General features: G+C 43.5%; 1 protein-coding gene across 10 annotated transcripts in view; it reads right to left on the reverse strand.

The window, feature by feature from the left end:
• Positions 1–23,783, reverse strand: part of Khdrbs3 (KH RNA binding domain containing, signal transduction associated 3) — a 166,806-nt gene that overhangs the window by 136,245 nt on the left and 6,778 nt on the right. Inside the window, exon 1 of one of the 10 annotated variants that reach the window (XM_059246925.1) lies at positions 5,222–5,295. The exons of 6 other annotated variants lie outside the window; for them this stretch is intronic. The gene's annotated coding sequence lies outside the window, so the exon portion shown is untranslated. Of the gene's footprint in view, positions 1–2,395; positions 2,418–2,886; positions 3,128–3,697; positions 3,827–5,221; positions 5,296–23,783 lie in introns of those variants that run through there. 3 more of the 10 variants (XM_059246929.1, XM_059246927.1, XM_059246931.1) reach the window with 3 other exon arrangements.

Below are 23,783 nucleotides of genomic sequence, written 5' to 3' on the forward strand. Positions count from 1 at the left end.
TCGGAATCTTGGAACCTTAAGCAATCCTAAGGCTTCCAATCCTCTTTATTTCAGCCATGAACTAGGCTAAGTAACATTAACTAACCACATGTGTTCTGAGGTTCACTCTTCTAGGCAGTATTTCTGAGCCCCTGGCTCTCTCCAAGAGGGTCAGCCTATAGTTGAGAACAAGCCCTCCTCCTGAGAAGAGGGGGGTGGATGTGCGCTCTCTTTCCAGACAGCTCTCTTCCAAGCAGCCTCATTTATTTCAAAACCTTCTCCCTAATCTTCCAACACTCAGACCTCTTCACCTGCTAATGAATCAAGTTCTAGTTTGTGTAACCAATGCCAATTGCTTCAGGAAATAGAGGGCCATCAAGAGACTCAGAGGGAGCAGTTATCCTCTGCATGGAAGCTGCTTCATTACTTCTACTGCTTTATTTTAAAAAATGTAGCCAAACTACCAGGTCTTGGCAAATACCGCCTCACAGTGAACTGAGTCTTCCAGCCTGGCCTCTGCACTCCCCGCCCACCTCTTCTGGAATCTTTGCAGGCACAAGTCTGAATGTCACAGTTGTGATGTTTTGTCCTCAGGACACAACACCTGCAGTTAAGTGAGATGCTGTATCTCAAAATAGAAAAACATGGTTTTCTGGTGTGTGTGTGTGTGTGTGTGTGTGTGTGTGTAATAAAATCCCAAAGGCTAACCTTAGCTGTTAAAGACTAGCAACTGTTGGGTTGGAGAGATGGTTCGGCCATTAAAGGCTAGGCTCACAACCAAAAATAAAAGACTACAACCATGAACTTTATCTTAAAAGCAACAAAACAACTGTTCTTATATTTCATTTCAATTTGGGGGTAGCAGAGAGGACTACATAAAGGGGGAAATATTTTTTTCACTTCTGTGGTATAAAAAAAAAAGTCTCATTGATCAAATAAAAATCCACAGCAAATTTCTCTCCTCCTGGCAAGGTTAAAACTCAAAAAGACAAAGTAAATAAGATAAATGCACTGAAACCACTGATGTTTCCAGAGTGGAAATTAAGGACATCAAACAACTGTAGTGAAAGGAGGGACTAAGATGTGCAGGGGATAAGCCCTAACAAAAGTGTGGCTTGCTAGCTACAGTCATATCTGAGAGTTCACAACACACAAGGAGATTATACTAGGAGATCAAGTTGCAGATGGAAAAGGGTGTGACTTGCATTTTACAGAAGAAAAAGAGCACACAGCCCAACAGATTTAATACATCAGTGTCGGGGGTAGAAATGCTAGGTTAGGAGCAGGTCAGATGTGGGTTTGCGTCTCAGCCCCTCAGAGCTCCAACGCTTTGGCCAAGTTACCTCATCTCTGACTCTCTCTTTAGTCATATGGTTGTAGATAATAGCATCCCTGTGTGGGACCACTGTAATGAACTGAAACAGAAAGCTAATATAGGCAAGCAACGCTGACAGCCAGAATCAGGTATCACCGATTAAGTACTGTCTTCACATTTCATGTATGCTCTTCGAAATAACACAGTAAGAAACAAGGCGAGAGAATGCCCTGAAAAAGCCTACATATCTCAACCATAACTGCAACATCCACATTCTCTGTGCCTTCCACCTCTTTTCCTTTCCAATCAGATGTCTGCCCACAAGGATGGATAACCAAACTGCCTATGGTTGTAGGGTCAGAGAAATCCCACACCCAGTCAGTTTCAAGAGAAAAGTGAGCAGAACCACTGCAATAGATAAAACACACACACACACACACACACACACACACACACACACACACACACACACGATGAAAATGGTTTTAAATGCTACTGCAGAGTTCTGTCCAGGCACAGGCACTAGACTGATGCTAGACAGTATACACTGGGGGCATCCCCACATGTCCTCTCACTCCCAAATGATCTCAACAGCAGGTTTACTTCTCAGTCCCTGTCCCTCCTCGGCTCCTCGGAGAACTTGCAGACATAGTATATTTTGGATGACTGAGTGCATGAGTACCCTATTTACATGAAGACAGTAAAGCAGCTAACCTTCAACCATCAAGCGGGCAGTCACGTGTACCTCTCTATCTACTGGCCTGACAATGCTGGAGCCTACACTGTCTGCAGAATCCTCCCAGAGACAAGACACATTTTCTAGCACATAACTTACAGTAGGGAAGTCTAACATTAGAGAGAGAATTACCGTGAAGGGCGATGATCAGTGCTGTGACAGGTGGGCACACAAGGCTACAGAAGACTGCATCAGGAGGGCTTTCTCCAGTTCACTCAGGGTTAAAGGAGGAGAAAGGAAGCTCAGAGGTGTTGAAAGGCTTTCAGTACAAGAGCTGTGACCAGGCCTGGATTCACAGTTAGGACAGCTCAGCTCAGGAGGCCTCTGCTGAGGCATCCCTTAATGATAAAAAGTGCTTCTATTACCTCAAAGGAAGTGTCTTATGTACTGTCAAGGAGATTCCTGGAAAGAAGCTGTGTCTGCAGAGACAGACTGACTGATTAGAACACAGTGATGTGGAGAAGTTGGAATGTCTCAAGTCTAGAGGCCAATTACCTTAGGTCAGGCCAGCTTTAGCCCCTGAACAGCCATTCCTTGCCCTCTTTTGTGTCAGAATATCTCATGACTAAGAGATAAAACCATTTGGCATCTATTTCCTTAGCAGACCCTCACTTTCCACCAACTCCAAAGCTGAGCACATCATCATCACATCATCATGGGCAGCTGAAGCCATCATCTTAGTGGCAGCTGCAGCCATCTTGCCGTCATCACCCTTCTGATAATCCACGAGTGTATTCTAACCGTGCCGTGGCTTGACATTTTCTTTGTTCTGTGAACCTATAAGCCTTCATGAAACTGCTTTCACTTGGAGCATGGAATTTGGGGTGATCTACATCTCTGTTCATGGGTCACTCACATATGGCTCCACAATAAATAATCTCATCTTCTCTTTAAGGTGAGGGCTGTGTTTGGCTCTGACAGTACCCAGGTTTCCGTCCCTCAGAACAGTGTAAAACAGACAGGACTGGGTGTTTGTCTGAGTCAGTGACCTCTGAAGCTATCTTTCCCTTCATATGCTGCTGAGAAATCACAAAGCCAGGTCCACAGGCAGAACAGGAAGGGGAGGAAGTCACACCACTTAGTGCAGCGGACAAGACTCCTTTGATCTGATCACACATCAGCCACAAGGTAGCAACCCAGTTATGAGCAGAATGATACATTTTGAGGAGTCAGATGGAATAGCACAAAAAGGATTTCCAATTTCTACCTTTATGACCTCACATAAGCAACTTGCTCATTGGATCAGCCCTCTCCTCATTTTTAAAAAGAGAAAAAAATAGGCTGCAATTGTCCTAATGTATCTGCCTAAAACACGCGAGGCCCTGAGTTACTCTCCAGGATCAACAAGGAAAAATAGTAATAATTTAAAAAAGCAGGGTTTTTTTTGTATTTGCTTACTTTGTTGTTTTTAAGGGTTACTGACACAGGGAAGCTCACTGCTGAGCACCTGCTGAGCAGAAGCTGAGTGGCAGGTGCTCATTAATTGCTGCTCCTTAGACGGTTGCAACGCCCTCTGACTTCATTTGTTCTTAAGCCTCCACAGGCTGTGCCTAGGGCTCACGCCTCCAGCCCAGACAGAGAGCTTTCAGGAATGTCACTTCCGATTGGTGAGAGACGCTGGTGTTAAAGGCAGTGAGTTTGAATTCCCGCAGAAGGTGAACACGTACAACCCCTCGAAGCCTTGGCAGCACCCACAAAAACTCAGTGACAACGGAGTGAAGAGGCCACCCGGGAAGGAAGCTGCGGAGGTCCCAAGACCAGACCTTCTGTAAGAACCCCCTTCTCGGTCCACCCGAGGAACCTGGGGGTTGACAGCTGAACTGATCTTCTGAAGGTGCAAGAGATGCTCCGAGCCAGAGGAAGTGTCTGCATCCAGCCCCAACGGTACAAATGAGCTCTAAAGGCCGGCCAACCGTGTGAACTAATGAGCCCCGTTTCGTGGGCATCACAATACGAACAGTGAAGATGGCCCCGGTCTTCCTGTTACTCCTCCTAAGGAGACAGCACTCGATGGATGTGCTCTTCACCTGGGCTTACTTGAGGGAGCAAATGAAGAAACACAACAGTGCTGTTGTGCTGCAGTGCCTGCCGCCGCCGCCGCCCCCGCCCCCGCCCCCGCCGCCTCCTCTGCCGCCACCGCCGCCGCCGCCGCCGCCCCAGCAGCAGCAATGTTTCCGATGTATTGTCAAAGAGCACAGCAGGCCAAGGACATAAGAAGTCTTCCAGGTGCTCCCAACATGCCTGCTCGTGGGCCAGGTTCTAGAAAACCTGCCCCCGTGGCTCGAAGAAGCCAACACCAAGGGGAAGGAAGCTGCTGGCAGTTAACTGGCAATGACTCCAACAATGTCAGCCTCTTGAGTTTCTGCCGCTGAAAGCCAGAAGCCTGCAGCCAGCAACCTGGCCCAGAGAGACCGCTGCTGAGAGCGGGTCCAATTAGTCTGACGGCCACAAGAGTCCAAGTAAGGACCCGCTAATCACAGAACTGCATGGGACACTTAGATTAGGATGGTTTACCATATGGAAACAGACAACATATGTATCAAGATATGTGAATTTTAAGTAAAGAACTACCATGCTTCCATGGTTTCCTGCATCTCTAGGTTCTACCCAAACCTTGAAACTTAAGAGTCTGCTCAGGAGCTCTCTTCAATTCAATTTCTTGCCAGGGTTCATTCATTTACTCACCCATCATTTTTTACCTATCTGCATCACCTACCTATTCACCCACATGCGCGCATACACACACACACACACACACACACACACACACACACACACACCACATTTATTTTCATGAACTACCCTTTCTTCTACGTTTTCCTCTCTCCTTCCACTGTCTAACTATATTTAGGTTCATACAGTTGTAGATGAGTAGGTAAAAGTGCTATTGGGCTCAAGTTAGGTATACCCCCAGCTCACCTAGAGTCTACATCTACCTCCCTAGAAGAAAACACAAATCTCTATAGAACATGCATTTCAAAAAGAGCACTTATTGGGTTAAAGCATATTTTGTAAAATGAAAAAGCATCATATATCTAAAATAGAAATCTTAGAGATGAATCTCTAACATCTGGGACCAGCTCCTCGGAGGCAGCTTCTGACATCTGCTGAGCTCGCTCTCTCTCTCTCTCTCTCTCTCTCTCTCTCTCTCTCTCTCTCTCTCTCTCTCTCTCTCTCACCCTTTCAGTTACCTCTTCATCCAGTTCATGATGGCCAGTAACCCTCAGGAAAGAATCCCTGACCTTAATTTGTAAAGAAAAGATCATGGTCTATTATGACACATGACGTGAAATCACAAAGGACCAATGAAAGCTGATCAAGGGGATAAATCTGTCTCCAGGGCAGAAACTCAGCAAGGCACAGTTTCACCTTCCTGACATAAAGTATCACCACTGAAGTCTTATCACAATGCTCTGGATTTGAGTGCATTCTGTGTGGTCCTAACAGCAGCCAACTGGAGGCATCTGAGAGCCAACCAGGCTGACACTCCACTGAAGGCAACAGGAGAACACTGCTTGTCCCTTGAAAACAAAAAGAGCTGTATCATCTACAAAGTACTGTGGAGCCACCCAGAGATCTGAGATCACAAAACAAGGAAAAACAACTCTGAAGATGATAAATGTCCAAAGACAGGTGAGGCCCATGGAAGGCTTCACCTTTAGCAGAGTACTGATGTGGCAGCCATGAAGAAACAATGAAGTGATAACGAATTGTCATACACAAAGTGTGGACTAGCACATCAGCTTAAGATGTGCTGGGAAACACAGCACTTCCGCTTTCTCCTCTACTTGGTGCTCATAGAAAAATGGACAAGATCAGAAAAACAAAGATCTTTTAGGTAGCAAGGGAACACAGTGCCTCTTCTCATAGAAAGCAAAACCACTTGCCATTCGGCAAGACACATTACCCTCACAATCAGTGACCTCCACTATCTGCCCTTTTCTAGTCAAAGATTGGAGATGGAGGAACAGGTCACCTGGGGAGGGGTTGGTGATGACGGTGAGGAAAGACATCTTCTGAAACCAGTAGGGATTCTACAATGATGCAAAACATTATATCCATGGTTCTCAACCTTCCTAATGCTGCGACCTTTTAATACAGTTCCTCATGCCATGGTGACTCCTGACCATAAAATTATCTTTGTTGCTACTTCATAACTGTAATTTTGCTAGTGCTATGAACTGTAATGTAAATATTTAATATGCAGATGGTCTTAGATGACCTCTGTGAAAGGGTCATTCAACCCCCAGAGGGGTCATGACCCACAGGTTGAGAACCACTGCATTCGATGTTTCTGTAGAAAGAAGAAACCTTTCAGTCCAGCAGTCTAAGCTTCCAACTGAAGAAACTAACACATGAAAAGCAAATTAAGACTAAGAAAAAGGGAAACCAGGCAGCTATCAACCAGACTAAAACCATGAGAAATGGTGAGAAAATGGGGCCAGAGAGATGGCCTCACTACTAGGAGCACTTGCTGCTCACATCGAAGACTGGAGTTTGATTCTCAGCATCCATGTGAGGTGGCTCACAATCCCCTCCAACTCCAGCTTCAGAGGACCTGATGCCCTCTTCTGGCCTCCACAGGCACCCATACTCACATGCACATGCATGTGTGTGTGTGTGTGTGTGTGTGTGTGTGTGTGTGTGTATAGAAAGAAAGAAAGAAAGAAAGAAAGAAAGAAAGAAAGAAAGAAAGAAAGAAAGAAAGGAAGGAAGAAAGAAAGGAAGGAAGAAAGAAAGAGAAAAATCAACTGGGCATAGTGGACATCACCTTAATGCCAGTATTTGGGAGGCTGATGTAAGAGGAATAAACACGAATTTAAGGCCAATCTAATCTACATAGTAAATCCCAGGCCAGCTTAGGCAACAGAGACCCTATTAAAAATTAAAATTAAAAAATAAAAATGAAAGAGAATACAGAAAAAAGAAAAAATGTAGGTTACTATTCAATTAAAAATGCCATAATTATTAATATCAGGTGAAAAACTGTGCCAGCACCTATCTTATATTCATTTAAAAAAAAGGAAAAAGAATGTTATCAACAGTTTCAGACCAATAAATTTGATAATTCAAACCAGATAGTTAATTGCCATAAAACCCACAAACTACCAAAGGCACTTAAGATGTACGAGATAAGATGGAGAGCCAGTCAGAACAGAGAACTGGGATCAGAGATCAAGCACTCCCAGGCCTCCTGGGCTCCACCAAACCTAGAAGAGAACACCAGCAGTTCTCCACAAACTAGTCCAAAGCAGACAAGAAACACAAACGCCAAGCCCATCTTGTCAGTCTGGTACAAAATTCTGGTAAACATTTTCAAAAACAGATAACAAAGCCCACCCCCATACCTATCTACCTATTATTCCTTATGAATGTGGATGGAAATGTACCACACAGATATTAGCAACAGGAATCTCAGGAGCTTTAAATAGAATAATACATGAGCTCAGAGGATTGAGAATTTCAGGGAGGTAACATGGTTTAACATTTGAAAACAATTCAACAGGGTTCACTACATCTAAATGACTAAAAAGAAAACTGTGGGGATCTGTAGCAATGTAGGAGAAACTTTTAACACATTAAATGCTTGAAATAATTAAAAAACTCTTTGCAAAGTGAGAGTAAAAGGAAACTTCCTCAACCTGAAAAAGACCAAAGACCATCTGTGAAAATGTACAGGCGGGGCTGGGCTTACTCAGGAAAGTACTTGTTGTGCAAATCTGTGATCCCCAACAGCAATCCCAGTTCCAGGAAGCTGGAGACAGCAGGACCCCAGAACCACTGGTCCAACCAACTGGGCAAGCTCCAGGTGAATAGAGTTCCTGTCTCAAAACAGAAGGTAGAGAGTGATGGAGGAAGAAATCCATTGTCAATGTCTGGTCTCCATGTGTTCTACACACACACACACACACACACACACACACACACACACACACACACAAAGAAACCTAAGGCCACATCATAATCAACCAAAAATACTCCTATAACCCATGTTCCTTTCAGAGGATAGGTCTGCACTGTGGCAGGAGTCCTACTCAGAACAGAAAGAGATGAAAACTGAAAGTAAACTTAACTCAGAGAAGCAAAACTGTCATTATCTAGATAAGATAGTCTAGAAAGTCCCAACTTATCACAACAAAGGCACCAGAAGTAACCTTGAGTTCGAACGGAGTGGCTGCATGTGGGAGTACTACATAGCAATTAACTGCATGGCTAATTGAGAACAAAAACATTAGAAACAGAATCGCAAATAACATCACAATGGAATCAAGATACGACATCAGTATTAATTTGATAAAATGAGTATGAAGTCTATACACTAGGAACTGCAAATACTCAGGTAGAAAGCATACTACCTGAACGAAGAAGATACACAGCAGGGCCACAGGTAAGAATGCAATACTGTTTACAAGACCTTCCTCCTCACATTCAACTATCCCAGTCAGCAATCCCTGTCAAGGGCATGGTAGATATTTATATAAATCTCAAATCAATTCTACAGCTGAAGGGTATGTGTGAACCTAAATGAATAGAGAAGAAAATTCTGAAAGAGAACCAAGTTGAAAAACTTACACTGCAGCTGCCACCTTTCCTAAGCTCCAGAGATAAACACAATGGGGACTGGTTTAGGAGAGACTACAGAGCCACAGTGTAGCATCCAAAACTGGACAGGCACTCGCACTGTTGACTGGGTGTTTTCTTTGCATTGCTGGGGATTGAACCGGGGACTTGTTCATGCTGTGACGCACCTTCCAACTGAGCTACAGTTAACTGATGTTTGGTAAACATCCAAGGCCCATTCAGTATAGGAGTGTCCATGACATAGTACTCGAACACTTAAACATACAAACCAATAAGCTTGACCCTGAACTTAATAAGAACTAAATAAGAACTACCTAGAAGTAGTTCCTACTGTTGATTTTCTTTGCTATATCTTAATTCTTAACATCAGTTTTCTCTGAGTAAATTAGCTCCTTGGATACACAAGTATTTGATTAAAGTAAATGCAAAATAGATTAAGACTCACAACTTTCAGTACAAAACTACAAAGTTGAGTAAGTCCCACTCACCCCACAAACAGTGCTAATAGCTCTGATACCTGCTCAGCATATTTATGCATCAGTAGAGGCCTTCTCTCCTAATGAATGCTTAGCATTAATCCTTTCATACTTGTTTTGAGACAACTTTCTACTATGGCATCCAGAAATACTGTACACTGGCATCTGTTAGTCACAAAGAGTACTGTTTGAAAGTTCACACAAGAGGTGACATTCATAGTTGTTACTGCTCCATCAGGAACATTCTTAGGTGAAACCTGCTTTCTATTTTTGAAGCTCAAAGTACCTGGCAATGAAAATAAGATTACCACTGCATGGTTTGGTGCCCCTACCCACTACCTGGTGTCTGTTAAGGGATCTGACGTTTAACCTATAGACAATGTAAGTAAAAAACACCACCACAGAGAAAAACGCTTTAAAAATGTCATCATCATCTCAGAAAATTCCATTCTAACCTGCAGGCCTGTCCCACCTGAGGGCCTGGGAAATCTGAGGACTTCACACTTTGGTCCACACTTCATACTTTGTGAATCCATTTCTACACCTATCAACTATCCCCAGGCTCCAAGATAATAACCTCTGCTGCCCAGATCTGATGGAACCTTGGCATCACACACATTACCAAAGCACCCATCTTCAGTTCAAAATGGATCTCTCTACTCTCTCCGTGAACCCAACACAAACACATACATGCATGAGTGTGATTTGAAAAGAATCCAAAATCCCAAGAGTAAACATTCCAGGCTTCTGAGTTAAAAGTGTTATCAACTTACAGATGTACACAGCAGCTTCACTTGGCCAGAGCTGTGTCACCACGCTGTGTCTGCCTCCCTAGTCAAGATCCATCTTCTGTTCTGCCACTTAACTCTTATCTTTTTCCATTAATTACATTTTAAAAATCAGAAAATAGCCAGGCAGTGGTGGCGCACGCCTTTAATCCCGGCACTCAGGAGGCAGAGCCAGGCGGATCTCTGTGAGTTCGAGGCCAGCCTGGACTACCAAGTGAGTTCCAGGAAAGGCGCAAAGCTACACAGAGAAACCCTGTCTCAAAACACCGACGGGGAAAAAAAAAAATCAGAAAATAGTCTTATAAATCCTATTATGAACAGAAGCCCCAGAAACAAAAACTTTTTCTTAAAGCTAAAGAGAAAGCTTTATTAGTTTGGTTTTTTTTTTTTTTGTAGTCTTAATATTCTTTTATTACTTTTATCTGTAAAGGTAATTTACATTAACTCAGAAGACACTGTGACAGGACAAGACAGAGCAGAGGTTCCTCCATCTTATATTCTTGCTAAGGCCATTTCAGGTTTAACTAGAATTTGATCTCCTTGATGGAGAACACCGTGGGAAATTACCCAACTCCATTCTAGGAACCTGAGGTCAAGATGCCCCAGTTAACTCATCCTAGCTTCTGTTAAACTGTCTGCTTGCTTTTGCAGTACCCTGCCTCCAGCTAACAGCTTATTCTAGCTTCTGTTAAACTGCTTGCTTGTGAAAACCTCCCTCTGCAGCTGCTGAGTGAAATACCAGGATGTGGTTTTTGCCTTTACAAGCTCCTTTGTCTAACGGGCTACACTTAAGTTCTCAATACCTGAGTAGAGTTCCAGTCAGATGGAATAAAGACTTTCAATTGGCTATAAACTATGTCTGAGTGGTCATCTCTGATGGGCTCCTTACAACAACACAGGTATTAATACTGTCCATACTCTACTTTCTGTACAGTTTTCTACTGAATTTCAAACTTAAGGACAAAATGGGGCCCCAAACTTGACCATGAACAGGCAGCCTGAAAACATCACAAAGCGTCTTTGGAATTGCTCAAACCTCATGACAGGATCTCCAGGCACACAGGAGGAAAGTGAGGAGCCGAAAAGGAGTAATTTGCTCTTAGGCTGGCCAAACCTAGGGAGAAATCACCTCTCACTCCTGGGATATGGGAATGGGATTCTCTGGCAAGAAGTTGGGGGGAGGGGTGTAAAACATCATTCCACATTGGAAATCCACACTTATCTGTATTTATTTAGTCAAGCAGGCATCTAGAGGTCAGCCTAGAAACTAAGGAAAACCAGGAAAAAAAAAAAAAAAAAGAGGGAAAAAAAACAAACCTTTGCTGAGTGCTTATAAGAACCAGAATATTTGGTTTCATGATCTCTTTATGGCTCCCAATCATATTTCACAGAACTAATGAGTGGCCGACTGCTGCTACACATCCAGTGTCGACTCCAAAGCTCACAGTGGCTCCCACTCTAGGAGCGTTGATGGAAATGATTTGACTTAGAACGTGGGTTACAACCTTTCTGTAACCAGTGCAGAAGACAGTTACCATGGGTACACCAATGTTGTTCTCTAATCCAACAGAACTTTATCACTGGTCACTGTAATTGGACTTTAACATAATTATGAATGTGAAGTAATATTTTTAAGCCAGACACCATGTCTACAGTCCAAGCACTCAAGAGGGCTGAGACAGGAGGATCAAGAGTTGCAGGACAATCTACCTGCACTACATCACCACATCTTGTCTCAAAAAAAAAACCAAAAACAAAAACAAAAACAAACAAAGTACCATCAACCACTTGGGTCAGCTGACATGTATAGAACCTTTACCCCCAAAACAACAACACAGGGTTTGCAGAGCATGGTCACCAAGGCAAGCATACATGAGCAGTGCAACAACCCTGGGCAGACTCCAAACTCTGAACTCACACAAACTATAGTCTTTGACGACACTGGAATTAAACTGTAAGTCGATAATAGATCATAGGGCACACTTTACACTCACAGAAAGCTCAAAACCACGTTGATAAATAAGCATTGGTCAAAAACAAAGTTTCATGGAAATTAAGAAATATTTTAAATTAAAAAATGAATAGAACAAAATTTATAGTACATAGCCACTAAAGGGAAACTTTTTGCTTTACCATTTTTCTTAGAAATGTCTAAAATCTACAGTCTAAGACTCACCTAAAGAAACTAAAAGAGAAATCAAAAATAAATGCTAATCTAGAAGAAAGCTTATGTCAATAAAAAGATTAAGTTCCAATGAAACTTAAAGCATGAGAAGACAAAAAAATGAGTAAGCTGGAAGCTATTCTTTGAATTGTTCCTACTCTAAGGACAATGGAAAGGAAAGGAAGGGGGAGGAAGGCATGGAAAGAAAGGAGGGAGAAGAAAAGGAAAAGAAGGGGAAGACAAAGAGGAAACAGAATTTACACTATCAAAAGTGAATACCAGGACAGCACCACAGACTCCCAAAACAAGAAATATAAGTCAGGAACACTATGCATGTAAACGCAACACTATGCATGTAAACTCAACACTATGCATGTAAACGCAACAACTTAGAAGAAATGAAACAAAAGCTTGACATAAAAACAAACAAACAAAGCCTACCGCCCAAATCACCGATTTCTCAGAAATAAACAAGAGAATGTTTAGCAAGCTTGCAGACACAATTCATGTATTATATAACCCAGATAGCTTTACTAAAATTCTACCCCCCAGTTAAGAAATAACATTTCAATAAAATAAACACCTTCAAATGGAGACCACATTTTTCTTGGGAATCTTTGCCTACTGTCACACCCTAACCTACCACTAAGTTTGGGGGCTTGGAAGCACTGTTCCTGGGTCACACTCCTTTCAGGAATTCTAGACCTCAGTGTCAAATCACAGGAACGTGTCTGTAAGCGCTGCCTAGGCTCAAGGTTCATAGTCATGATTTAATCTTTACAGCTCTAGAAAGAGAAGACAGTCATTCACTGGCCTTGAACTCCTTCCTCCCTTCCACCTGCAGTCATAAGGCTTCCCTCTCTCAGAGAAAAGCTCAAAGGTTTCCCTTTCTCCAGGTACAATAGAGCACTCTTCCGGTACCTGGGGTAGTGGGGACAAGCGATCTAGAACAAGAAAATATGAAAGTAACTCTGCACCTATAACTTAAGTCCATAATAACTAAAATATAACATCTACAAGAAAAGAAACATAAATCTCTGAGCAGAAAAGAAACAAAAGAAGCCCGAGCCTGCATCTGACTTTAGCTGACTTCCTTTTGGCCCAAATCATGCAATTAGCAAATGGAAGAAGAAGCCACAAGCATGGGCTACACGGAGTGGGAGAGTTTAAGTGGCCAGAAAATAGCAAGCAGGGAGCAAAGAAAAAGGTTCAGGGACGGGGTGGCAAGGTCTGCTGCACTAAATCCTTGAACACTGGTGCCCAAAACTGCAAAGGATAGAGCAGTGCAGTCTGAAAAGGCAGTGTATGCCAGCCGGTCAACCTGAAACCCTCTGGCCAGCACCATGACAGACACGAACCCGGCTGGCTCTGTCCTCTTGGGCCTAGAGCTGAGCAAGGAGCAAGATACATACAGATGCCACAGGGAGGAGTTGGACATAATTACCAAAGGAAATTTTACTGGCTGGACTCTGATAACAGTTTTAAACAGTCAGGATAGCCACACTATAGTTTATAGCAATGTCTGGCTGGCCTCAGCATGTGGAAGATGTTCCTTTAGTGTCAACTATGAGCAGAAGCTAGCTATTTGCTGAAGCTACAATAATCAAGACATACCTACCCTTTCCACCTCAGTTCTGCTGCCACATATATACTGTTTATGGCCTCAACCTAACACTGGTTCTTTATGATTCTGGTAATAACCAGACTCCAATCAAATAGAGTATTCACTATCAATATATATCAGCACTATCAATATATATTAACACTATCTATCTGTATTATTTATATATATCTGCTTCCTCAATTTGTCTGTTTCCCAAACACTTCCACTGTGAAGGATAGCATAAGTTCTCAAAAGGATGTCTGGAACCAGGCTGACATTCACCATCCACGGGTTTGTCTAACCCCAAATACTGAAGCCAAACACTCATATAGACAGATAATGGCATAAATTAAGCCCCACTAAACAGCATTTTCCTAGTAAGATAAATCTGGAGTAGGCATCTCTAAACTACTCTACCAAGCAGTAAGAACCATTTACAATTACAAAGCTATCTTAAAAGCTCATTAACTAAAAGAAACATGGATCCTCTTGCAACCAACCAAGTCCACCTGATAAAGATACTTGTTTCATATTTAGCAAGAATTAATGATCTATAGCAACATATTTATGCTTTTTATAATTTCTGAGACCAGTGTGGTGATAATCTCCCTATCAGAAAAAAAAACAAAAACAAACAAAAGCATTGGAAAGTGTGCAAGTAACATCAGAAAGATAGACATAGATGATAGACAGACAGATAGATGATAGACAGATAAATCCACATAAACATTACTTTAAGACAGTGGTTCTCAACTTGTGGGTTGTAAGCACTTTTTCAGAGGGGTCAATTATCAGATATCCTGCATATCAGATATTTAGATTACAATTCACAACAGTACCAAAATTACAGTTATGACGTAGCAACAAAAATAATTTTATGATTGCGGGTCACTACAACATAAGGAACTGTGTTAAAGGGTCCATAGTATTAGGAAGGTTGCCACTGCTTTAAGATATGTAACCAAATAAAAATACTAGTTAAAAGTACATAACAACTTTTCATATGAACATATCCATATGCTAGAGATATTTTCTGAAAGCTGGCATCCTACATGTCATAAGAAAATGCACGTGAAGCTATGCACATGAACACACAACACAGTAACAATTTCTGAAAATAAGCTGAAGCAGAAATTCTAAATAATGTTTTAAAAGTAGAATTTCTGCAGCACTGCTAAAGGACAAAGTCCAATGACCTTATAAACAATCCTCTCCTAACCATAAAGATGTCATCATTCTGGAATTCACAGTTGTATATTTTAGAGCCTCATGACTTTGGAGGTCCTGAATCCTCTCTCTCTTTCCCTTCAATCTCATGAAGCTTTAAATGCACCTCTCAAGCATGCCATTCTTGTGAAGGTTCCCTGCAAACAAACCACGAGCTACATGTCCCTAAGACAGCTTCCAGCACCCAGCACTACCACCATGACATTTTGACAAGGTTACACTTTTTTTCTCAGTCTTCTCTTCCTCTCTAGCCATTTCCTACCTAGTGTCCATTCATTCAGTGTTGCTTTTTGAACACCTATTACAAGGGAGTAGCTGAAAAAGTACTGCATACATGGAGTTGACTGTCGGCAAGATATGCATGGTAGTGGATCATGTCAGATGGCTAAAAAGCACTCTGTGAACCGAGTAAAGAGGGTAACCGAGGAGGAAAGGTGTTTCTGGCCACACTGTGTAGTTCTCTTATGTATGCCCAGGCAGATCACTTTTGCTAAGGCCAGGTACTATTCCCTAGTCACAGTTAAGGTCCTAGCAGTCAACATAAACAAATCGACAACAGTAAAGTAATAACAGCAATACATAACATTTATTGAACGCCACTGCCTGTCAGGCAATAATGTTTTACACCTGGTAGCATATTTATCCTTCACCCCGAGTCCTGTAAGGTGGCTTCTTTGACTACAGCCATGTTTTGAATCAAATGAGGAAATGTAGGGCAAGACAGTTACTTGCCCCCAGGACACACAGCTAAGAAGCAGGGCAATGAGACAGACTAAGCTTAAGACCTATTTCTAATCACTACACGGTAACATCTTCCAAAATGACTGGATAGTCTCAAGTGACATCAAAGCAAAGTGGAGTTCTCCATTTATGCTCTAAACTACATCTGAAAGTGTTCTGAAGCCAGAAACAGTCCCTGGGTCAGGAGGGAATGAGCTGGTCCTGACTGCAGTCAAACTTCAAGCCCTGGCAGGTCTCAGAGGCCTCTGAAGGAAGCTTAGCTGGGGGGCAGCAGGAAAGTAGACAGTGGCAGAAAGAGGCCAGAAGCGGGATGCCTTCCTGCCAGAGAGCACTCATTCCAGAAAAGAACCATTGGATCCAGTGCAGGACTCTCCTTCATATGCTTTACAGCATCCGGTTCCAACGGCTAATCAGCATCCAAGATTCCAAAGCACAGAAAACGCCTCATTCTCCCCACCTCAGCCGTCATGGCAACAGCCGACTCTACCACAATGTGATGGCAATTACACACCACCATGGGAGCTGCAAACCACAACACAGGCACTAGTCACAGTTGAAAGCATTTCGCTGCCATCCACTAGGCTCCAGGTCTGGGGCTGCACAACAATGTGACTACAATAATTATTGGTTTAAGAAGGTATTTCCAGACAGCCCTGACCATTGTGCCGTGTGTTTAATGTGGAGCAAGAGTTCATAAACGTAATTAGCAAGTTCCAAACACTGGCCAGGTGCAGAGTGTTTAATTAGCACACACAGCACTTCCAGAGAGAAAACAGATCAGGCTTTACCTTCTTTTAATGGTTAAGGGGGCAGAGACAGAGAGGAAGGAGCCTGGATGTCTAAAAGCTCTATGGAAGGAGGAAAAAGCCCCAACATGACTAAGCACAAGAACAAGGCGCCACAAGGTATGTAAAGTGCAGAACTAAGTCCTAGCTGCTGCCAGCTCTCGGAGCAGATCCAGGATGGTACGGGCCAAGCACGGTTTACCTACTTTAAAATGCACATGCTTGTGTTCCTTTGATGTATTCTCTGTGTAATTACGATGCCGGGCACTTTGAGTTTCTCTCTCTATAGTTCCCTGAGTTTTATGGAATTGTTTCACTCGATAATGTTGAATATGCTGAAATAAGATGCATAGAACAGCAAAATGCACACAGTCTTCCATTCCAGAAACAGTCTGGTTTTCACTTAGGCTAAAACCTAATGTCTCACAGGCTCAGTGGCATTAAATCTAAAATGGGAGCACTGGTATTCATCTGCATGAGGCTGTTGCAAAGATTACATAAAATAATGATCTGGAAAATAGACCCTGGACCTGTATAGAGGTTGGTGGGCACTACCACTAGCATTATGATGTTTTAGTTCTGATTATGGACTAGCCCAGAGCTAATCACATGGAACTAGACAACAGATCATTTCCTTCATAGGTCCTCACACAGCACTACAGACTGATGGCAATATGCTCTGAACTTCTGCTTTTACCAAGGGCTGGTGCAATTCACCTGGCAAGTGGGCACTGCCATTGTCACTTCTGCAGCTGTCATCTTTAATTGGCATTTACCTCTGTTTCTTCTTGCTCTGTTTTTCTATCTTAGTCACCCAACCTCATGGGGAGCCACGGGGCTTTGAACACAAATGGGCACAAATCGAAGTCTTGTCCCATCACTGTGCTTGGTAACCTTAAGAATGCTCTTATGCCTGCCTTTCTGATGCTCAGCCTCCAATCTGCCAATTCACAGAGGAGATTTTTCATTGAGGTTAAAGACAATGGTGTCCACTTCACAGACTGCAGAGTATCAGGATTAGAAGAAACTACTTTAGGAGAAACCAAAAGCGGTAGTTAAAAAGCAGCCCCCAAATAACAGATAATGAGGTAGGAATGGTATACAGTGGATAAAAAGCAGCATGGGAGAAATGGGGGGAGGAAGGAGGAAAAGGGGGAGAGGTCACCAAGTCAGTCAGTTAGCTACCTGGTCATTCTGACATGCCATTCCAAATCTTGGGCAAACACCCTGGCAGATACTCTTGAGTATTAGACAAATCAGGCCTCAGTGAAATGCAAAAGAGAAACCAACTCCACAACACCCTTACCTCTCATCCCACCGTAATTCGAACAATGAGTTTGGGAACCAGCCTTCCTTCCACTTGTAGTATTCAGTTTTAAGACAGCCATGTGACTTTAGGCCAGTCACAGCTCCATGAGAGCCTGCTTTCCCACTGGTAGGACGGAATTGATACCATTCATCCCAGAAGATGGTTCTGGGGGCTTGGAAAATACTGTCTATCAATCTCCCAACACAGCCTGATGCCGAGCAGGAACGCAAGCTTTAAAGCTCATCTTTAGTAGTCATTCTGTAGCAGCAACAACTCATTTGATGTCTCTAAGATCCTGATGCACAATTTGAGATAATCAGAGAACATGAAAATCTCTAAGCCTGGCTGTAGATACTCTAGGCAGCCATAAACATTCATTTCCTGCGGCACACCCCAACGCTCTGTGGTAGGCAGAAAATTGGCTTCCTCCAAAGACATCTGCATCCTTACCTCCAGAGCCCATAGTCATTAAGTAGTGTGGAGAACGGCTGTAGATGGGACTAAGCTGGCCTTAAAGTGGCACTATCACCCAGGTGAGCCCAGGACAATCACAAAGGCCTTACAAATGGAAAGGCCAGAACAGAGACAATGGCCTCCTGATGCTGCTTTTGCAAACAAAGGAAGGAGCTACAAGCCCACTCTGTGGCTAGTTTCCAGAGGTCAGAAAAGCCAGATTCTCTACAGAGCCTCCAGAACACTCAAAAGCATCTACAGGGATCTGAGCACAGGGCTAGGAGTTAACAACGCCACTGGATTAGTAATAATTGTTACAAGAGCCACAGAAAAGGAACACACTACAAGATTTTCAGATTCAAGTGGATCTTATAGATCTGAATCTGAAAAGTGAAAACAAAAAAGAAAATAATTTTGCTTCTTTTACACAGTCATACTTTCCATTAACTCTCTTAAGGACATCAGTTCTTACTGAACTATAGTGATCTTAACTGTGATGATTCCATGCCTTGTCCATAAAGAACTCAGAGGATGATAAATCACACAGGCTCGGTAGCTGGAGCAACAGTGTTAAGACAAGACATCAAGATAGATCACAAAACACAGAAATACCCGGGGTTTGATGGGGAGCCGACTCAAGTGAAGTTGCAGTTTTCAGACACTAAGCAAGAGAGTCTGCATGCCTCCCCTGAGCACGTGGCCGCCTTCAAGCACACTGGATTAGGTTTCGCCATGGCTCGGATTTGGTGAAACTTGGTGCTGTGGAAGCTTGGTCTTTAGTGATCAACTCCCTGAAGGTAAATAGATCAGAGGAGAGCCACCCCATGTATGAATTGATGCCGTCTTACTAAAGTGGTTTGGGTCTAGACCAGTTCTTTAAGAGTGAGCTGCCACGACCCAGGCTGCCTAGAGCTTTGGCTCCTTCTCTATGCAGTGGGATTCCCTTCCACTTCCCTGCCATGTCAATGCAGCAAACTAAACCACTGCCACCATGCTGTCGGGACTCTCCAGCCACTAGAGTCATGAACCATAGAAGCCTCTTTATAAGGGAACTGGCTTCAAGTATTTTAGTGCAGCAACCCAAAATTAATGAAGGCGGGTTTCAAGGCAATGCGTGGTTTGAAATCTTTTGTGAATAGTTTAACTTCTTAAAAACAGAAAAAGCCACACTACTCCTCTAGGTATATCTATGTACTATCAGTTGAGATCATCATCTTCTCTTCATGTAAGAAAGCCAAGTCAACTTAACTGGAAAGGTCTGTTACTTACATTTTCAGACAGATCAAAGAAAGTCTAGAAAAGACCCTCTTATAGATCATTCAAATAGAAATTCACTTTTATTTAAAGTGCATTCAATGAGTTATGAGTCTGTCATAACTAGTTTCCTCATATTTCACTACTTCACTAGGAAGCAACAATTCACTTGGGCAAAAGAAGTACACATTTTACTTCAGTCTGTAGAGTATAGCAAGGGTCCCTCAACCAAGGGTCTTAACCAAGCATGCTAACCAACTCCTCTGACATACCAATTTGTCTGAGCCACAGAGGGCAAAATAAAAAGTAGATAGATAATAAACAAATAAACACTGTCCACCAAAAGATCTTCCCTCCTCAAATTCTCTTTTTGACCAGCTTTTATCGTGTGACTTCTTATTCCAGTAAGAAAGCTCCAGCATACTACTCACTGTGGATTGAGCCACTGCCTCTCTCAAGGAAGCAAACCAGAACCAGGGTGCACCCATGAGAAAGACAGCAGAAAGGAAGGTGCCTGGGGCTGCTTTCTACTGAGCCCTAAGCCCTAATCTATTGCTGTTCCTATGGCAGAGGTGTGTGGCCTCTGCACTCTACGTATAGCATCAGGGAGGTAAGCAGGCATTGGGCAGGCAGGAGGAGTCACACTCAAGGATCTGAAGATCTAGGTCTAAACATTCGCATTTGAGGTAGCCACATACATCAAAAGCATCCCCAAAGAAATTGCATGGTGCCTACCATTAAATGTAAAGTCCACTAGCAAGGTGTGAGTCAACACAAAGTCAGAGCTAAAGAAAAGCTACCAGGGGCTACTGAGTCTTCTAAGGGATGAGGCCATGCTCCACCACACTTCCTGGCCCTGTACCATGGTGCTCTGCTCCACTTTAGCAGCTGGAGTTCAAGTGTATGCAGGATCGGCATCAGTGGCAGCAATGCTTAAGATCCCATTTAAAAAGCAGTGCACTGTGTCACTTAGACACACTCTTTAGGAAGATAGAAAAAGGCAACAAGAGAGGCCTCCCTTCTGGCTAGCCCTCTCCTGTCATGGTTCGTCCACAAACCTCAGAATGCACAAGCCTGACATAGATGTCTGAGAAATGACAGATCTCAAAGCCAGTTGCTGGAAACTCAAAAGAAAAACAATCTACTGCCTTCACTCACCAAAGCAACTTGAAAGAAGGAATCACACATGAAAACACGGGGACCAACCAGCCGTGCTGTGCCCACCCTCTCCAGGCTAAGCTCTGAGGGGCTGGCACAGGACAGTGAGGCACAAGACTGAGGCACATTCCTCGCCTCTAAGGTGATTGGGTCCTCCTGGGAGAGTAACTTCCAAAACTCCGTTGTGACTGACACAGTGGGATCAGTGCAAAGTACTGTTAGAGAAGGGAGAGGGAAACCTGCTAGACACATAGGCAGAAGAGGACATGAGTCCTTTCTACTACACAGTAGACAAGGAGCACGCAGTCTTCAGAGAGGCCATGTTTTGACACTAAGGAAAAGCATTCCTCCCCCAAGAGTCAAGGATGATTGTGCTCTCCATCAGGGTCACTCCGAAGTCCCTCTTCCCTCCCCTGACTAGAATAATGCACTACTTGCTCCTAAGCAGGGCCACAGGATCCAGGCTGTCTTTATTACAGCACTTACCACCCTACAATATAAATGTCTTTTAATTTGGCTGCCTCCCCACTGTGCTGGAAACTCTTTAAGCAGGGATAACATATTAGCAAGCTCTGTGCTCCAGCACTTCGCCCAGCCTAGCCATGCTCCCACTGCGTAAGGATGGAACCCACCCTGGCCTGAGGAGGCTGGGAGAAACACACGCCCTGGCAGCCTGCTACAGGTGCCCGGAGAAGGTTATGATTTCCTCGGTGCAAAATCATGCTTCTTTTTTGTTTAACTCTCCAACTCTACATAAATCGCTACAAATTCTTTACTGCAAGCAAACGACATGCTACCAAAACAGGTAAGTACCCTCTTCTAAGTATCTCAAAGAAGTATCCAAGGAGCATAAACTCTGGGCGAGTATTTATTCTATGCTGGACTCCAGAGCACATGTACCTCTTCAATCACCATTTTGCAGACAGGAAACTGAGGCTGAGAAGAGTCAATGCAGCCACGACCACAACACAAGAAAGGCAGAGCTAAGACATGAGCCCAAGTTTGGCTGACACAAAACTTAACTTTCCTGGGCTGCAAAATGGTCTGAGTCCAACTCCAGCACCATTTCAGCCTTCTGTGGCTTGCACGTGGCGCAGGAGCTAAGGGCGGAGATTTTTCTAAGCGGTCAGCTACTGTCTATGCTCTCTGATCATAACTGGACTGAAAGCAAGAGACACAGACGTGAGGCAGTAAGAAAACCCAGTCCCTCCCCACAGAAACCAGGCGGTCCACTCTGCCCTGGCCAACAGGCAAGAGCTGGGGTCTGAAACCAAGACAGAAAAGGTAGCTTGTGGGGACCAAAGAAGACCAGGTGAAGACCTCACATTAAATATCACTGTCACTTCATGTCAGTGACAACAAATGCGCTAAACATCACTGCCATTTACAAAGCTGGGAACGTCGGCTCAGAGACAGAACTATGCTGGTTCAATTTAGCCATATTAAATATTCACAGTTCAATTTAGTAGTTCAAAATACTTCAACACACATTACTTGCATCATTGGAAAACAATTTTTGGAATCCTTATAGCCTCTAGATGCGGTGATCCAGTATTCAGTCCTGCTAGAAATAACTTTAAAAGAGAGCTGTGCTCGTTTTTTTTTCAAAACCCTCCCAAGTCTGTGCCTGGTAATGACAGACCCTCTCACTCACCACTCAAGGCAACAAGAGGCAGAAAACCCCACACCAGATGACAGACCTTTTCTTACTGTCGCTTGCTTGCACATCTAAGACTGTGATACACATGCCTTGATGCAAACTAACTGTGAGAACTAGATTTCCTCTTCCAAGAAACAGATTGCAATGGGCTGTAGCTACAAGCCAGACCATCCTAATATCTATTTAAGAAAGTGTTCAAACCGGTGTTTCTAGTCTTTCATTCGATCACAGAGCCCTCTCTAAGTTGGCCACATGACTCAAACACTTAGATGACCGTGTGACCACCATTACTTTATCTGTAGAATGAGACGAAACTAACTTCACACAGTAGTACCCAGACTGAAAGAAATGTGTGGAAAAGCAAACTAGCAACGGAGCACAGCGCCCCTTAGGAACTCAGAAACACTGGCAACTAGACAAAGACATGCCACTGTGTCCCGAAATGCTGGCCAGAAACTGCCCTAGATTTGAAAAAAGTAAGAGAAATGCATGAAAACCCAAAGAAACGCGAGCTTGTCCATCAACACTAATTTCAGTTCAGGAGTTAAGCTGGTATAGCTAGAAGCCGATCAGCAGCTATGTGGAGCGCCATCTAGTGGACGAAAAGCAGAGCACAACTGTGTATCATGATCCGGAGAATAACACCAGGAAAATGAGAATGAAAACTGCCTCTCCCTGCTCCCTTCTAATTTCTCAATGGGACCTCGAACCAACAGCGATCCCAAGTGTTGGATTTATGCTGAAAGGAGAGATCAAAGAGGTGGCCGTCACACATCCATGCCAAAGAAGAGCACCAATAATATGCCAGAACACCTTTAAAATCCTTAAAATAGCAGCAAAAGCTGATTGGTGAAAACCATGGAAATTTCCAGCCTCCAACTCAGAGCTAGCTCTCTTGTGCTGTGGAGGCTGCAGGGCCAGACACGCTTTAAGCTGTCATAAAAAATGTTTATGGAACTTCATTTGTTAAATTTAGGCTTCAGGTGCTATGCTGCCTCGGCTAGCATGATGAAATCAACCCTAGCTGCTGATTCTGGTGGGGTGAAAGAAGAGGCTTCCTAAGCCAGGGATTCCTCTTCCCGTACTTCCAGGGCTGGAAAACTAAAATCCTACTAGTATCATACCAAGACTGCCATACACAATGGAGTTAGGACCTGTGTGTTAAGGTGTCACTAGACACTGTGTGTCTGGAAAGTGACCCCGGCACTGACCTCACACATCTGTCTCGGGACAGTCTACAAAAACAGCAGGGAATAATAACATAGAACCTACTATGTGTTCTGCATTATGTATGTGTAAAACATCAATCACGCCAACAGAGCACGGCATCCTACATTTGCTGACGGGCACACTGAGGGTCTGACAAATTATACAACTGGACAAACCTGAAGGGTGTCACCTTCCATAATCACAGGATTCTTTCCGCGTAGTTTGGTCCCTGTTAGGTATGGCTAGTCCCAAAGTAGCGGCCGCCACCAGTCTCCACACTGGCAGCAGTCCCAGTCTGCCCCTCTGTACACAGGGAATCTGTTCTGCTTGGCAGAGCACTGTGC

Source organism: Peromyscus eremicus, chromosome 20, assembly GCF_949786415.1.
Source record: "Peromyscus eremicus chromosome 20, PerEre_H2_v1, whole genome shotgun sequence".
Classification (NCBI taxonomy): domain Eukaryota; kingdom Metazoa; phylum Chordata; class Mammalia; order Rodentia; family Cricetidae; genus Peromyscus; species Peromyscus eremicus.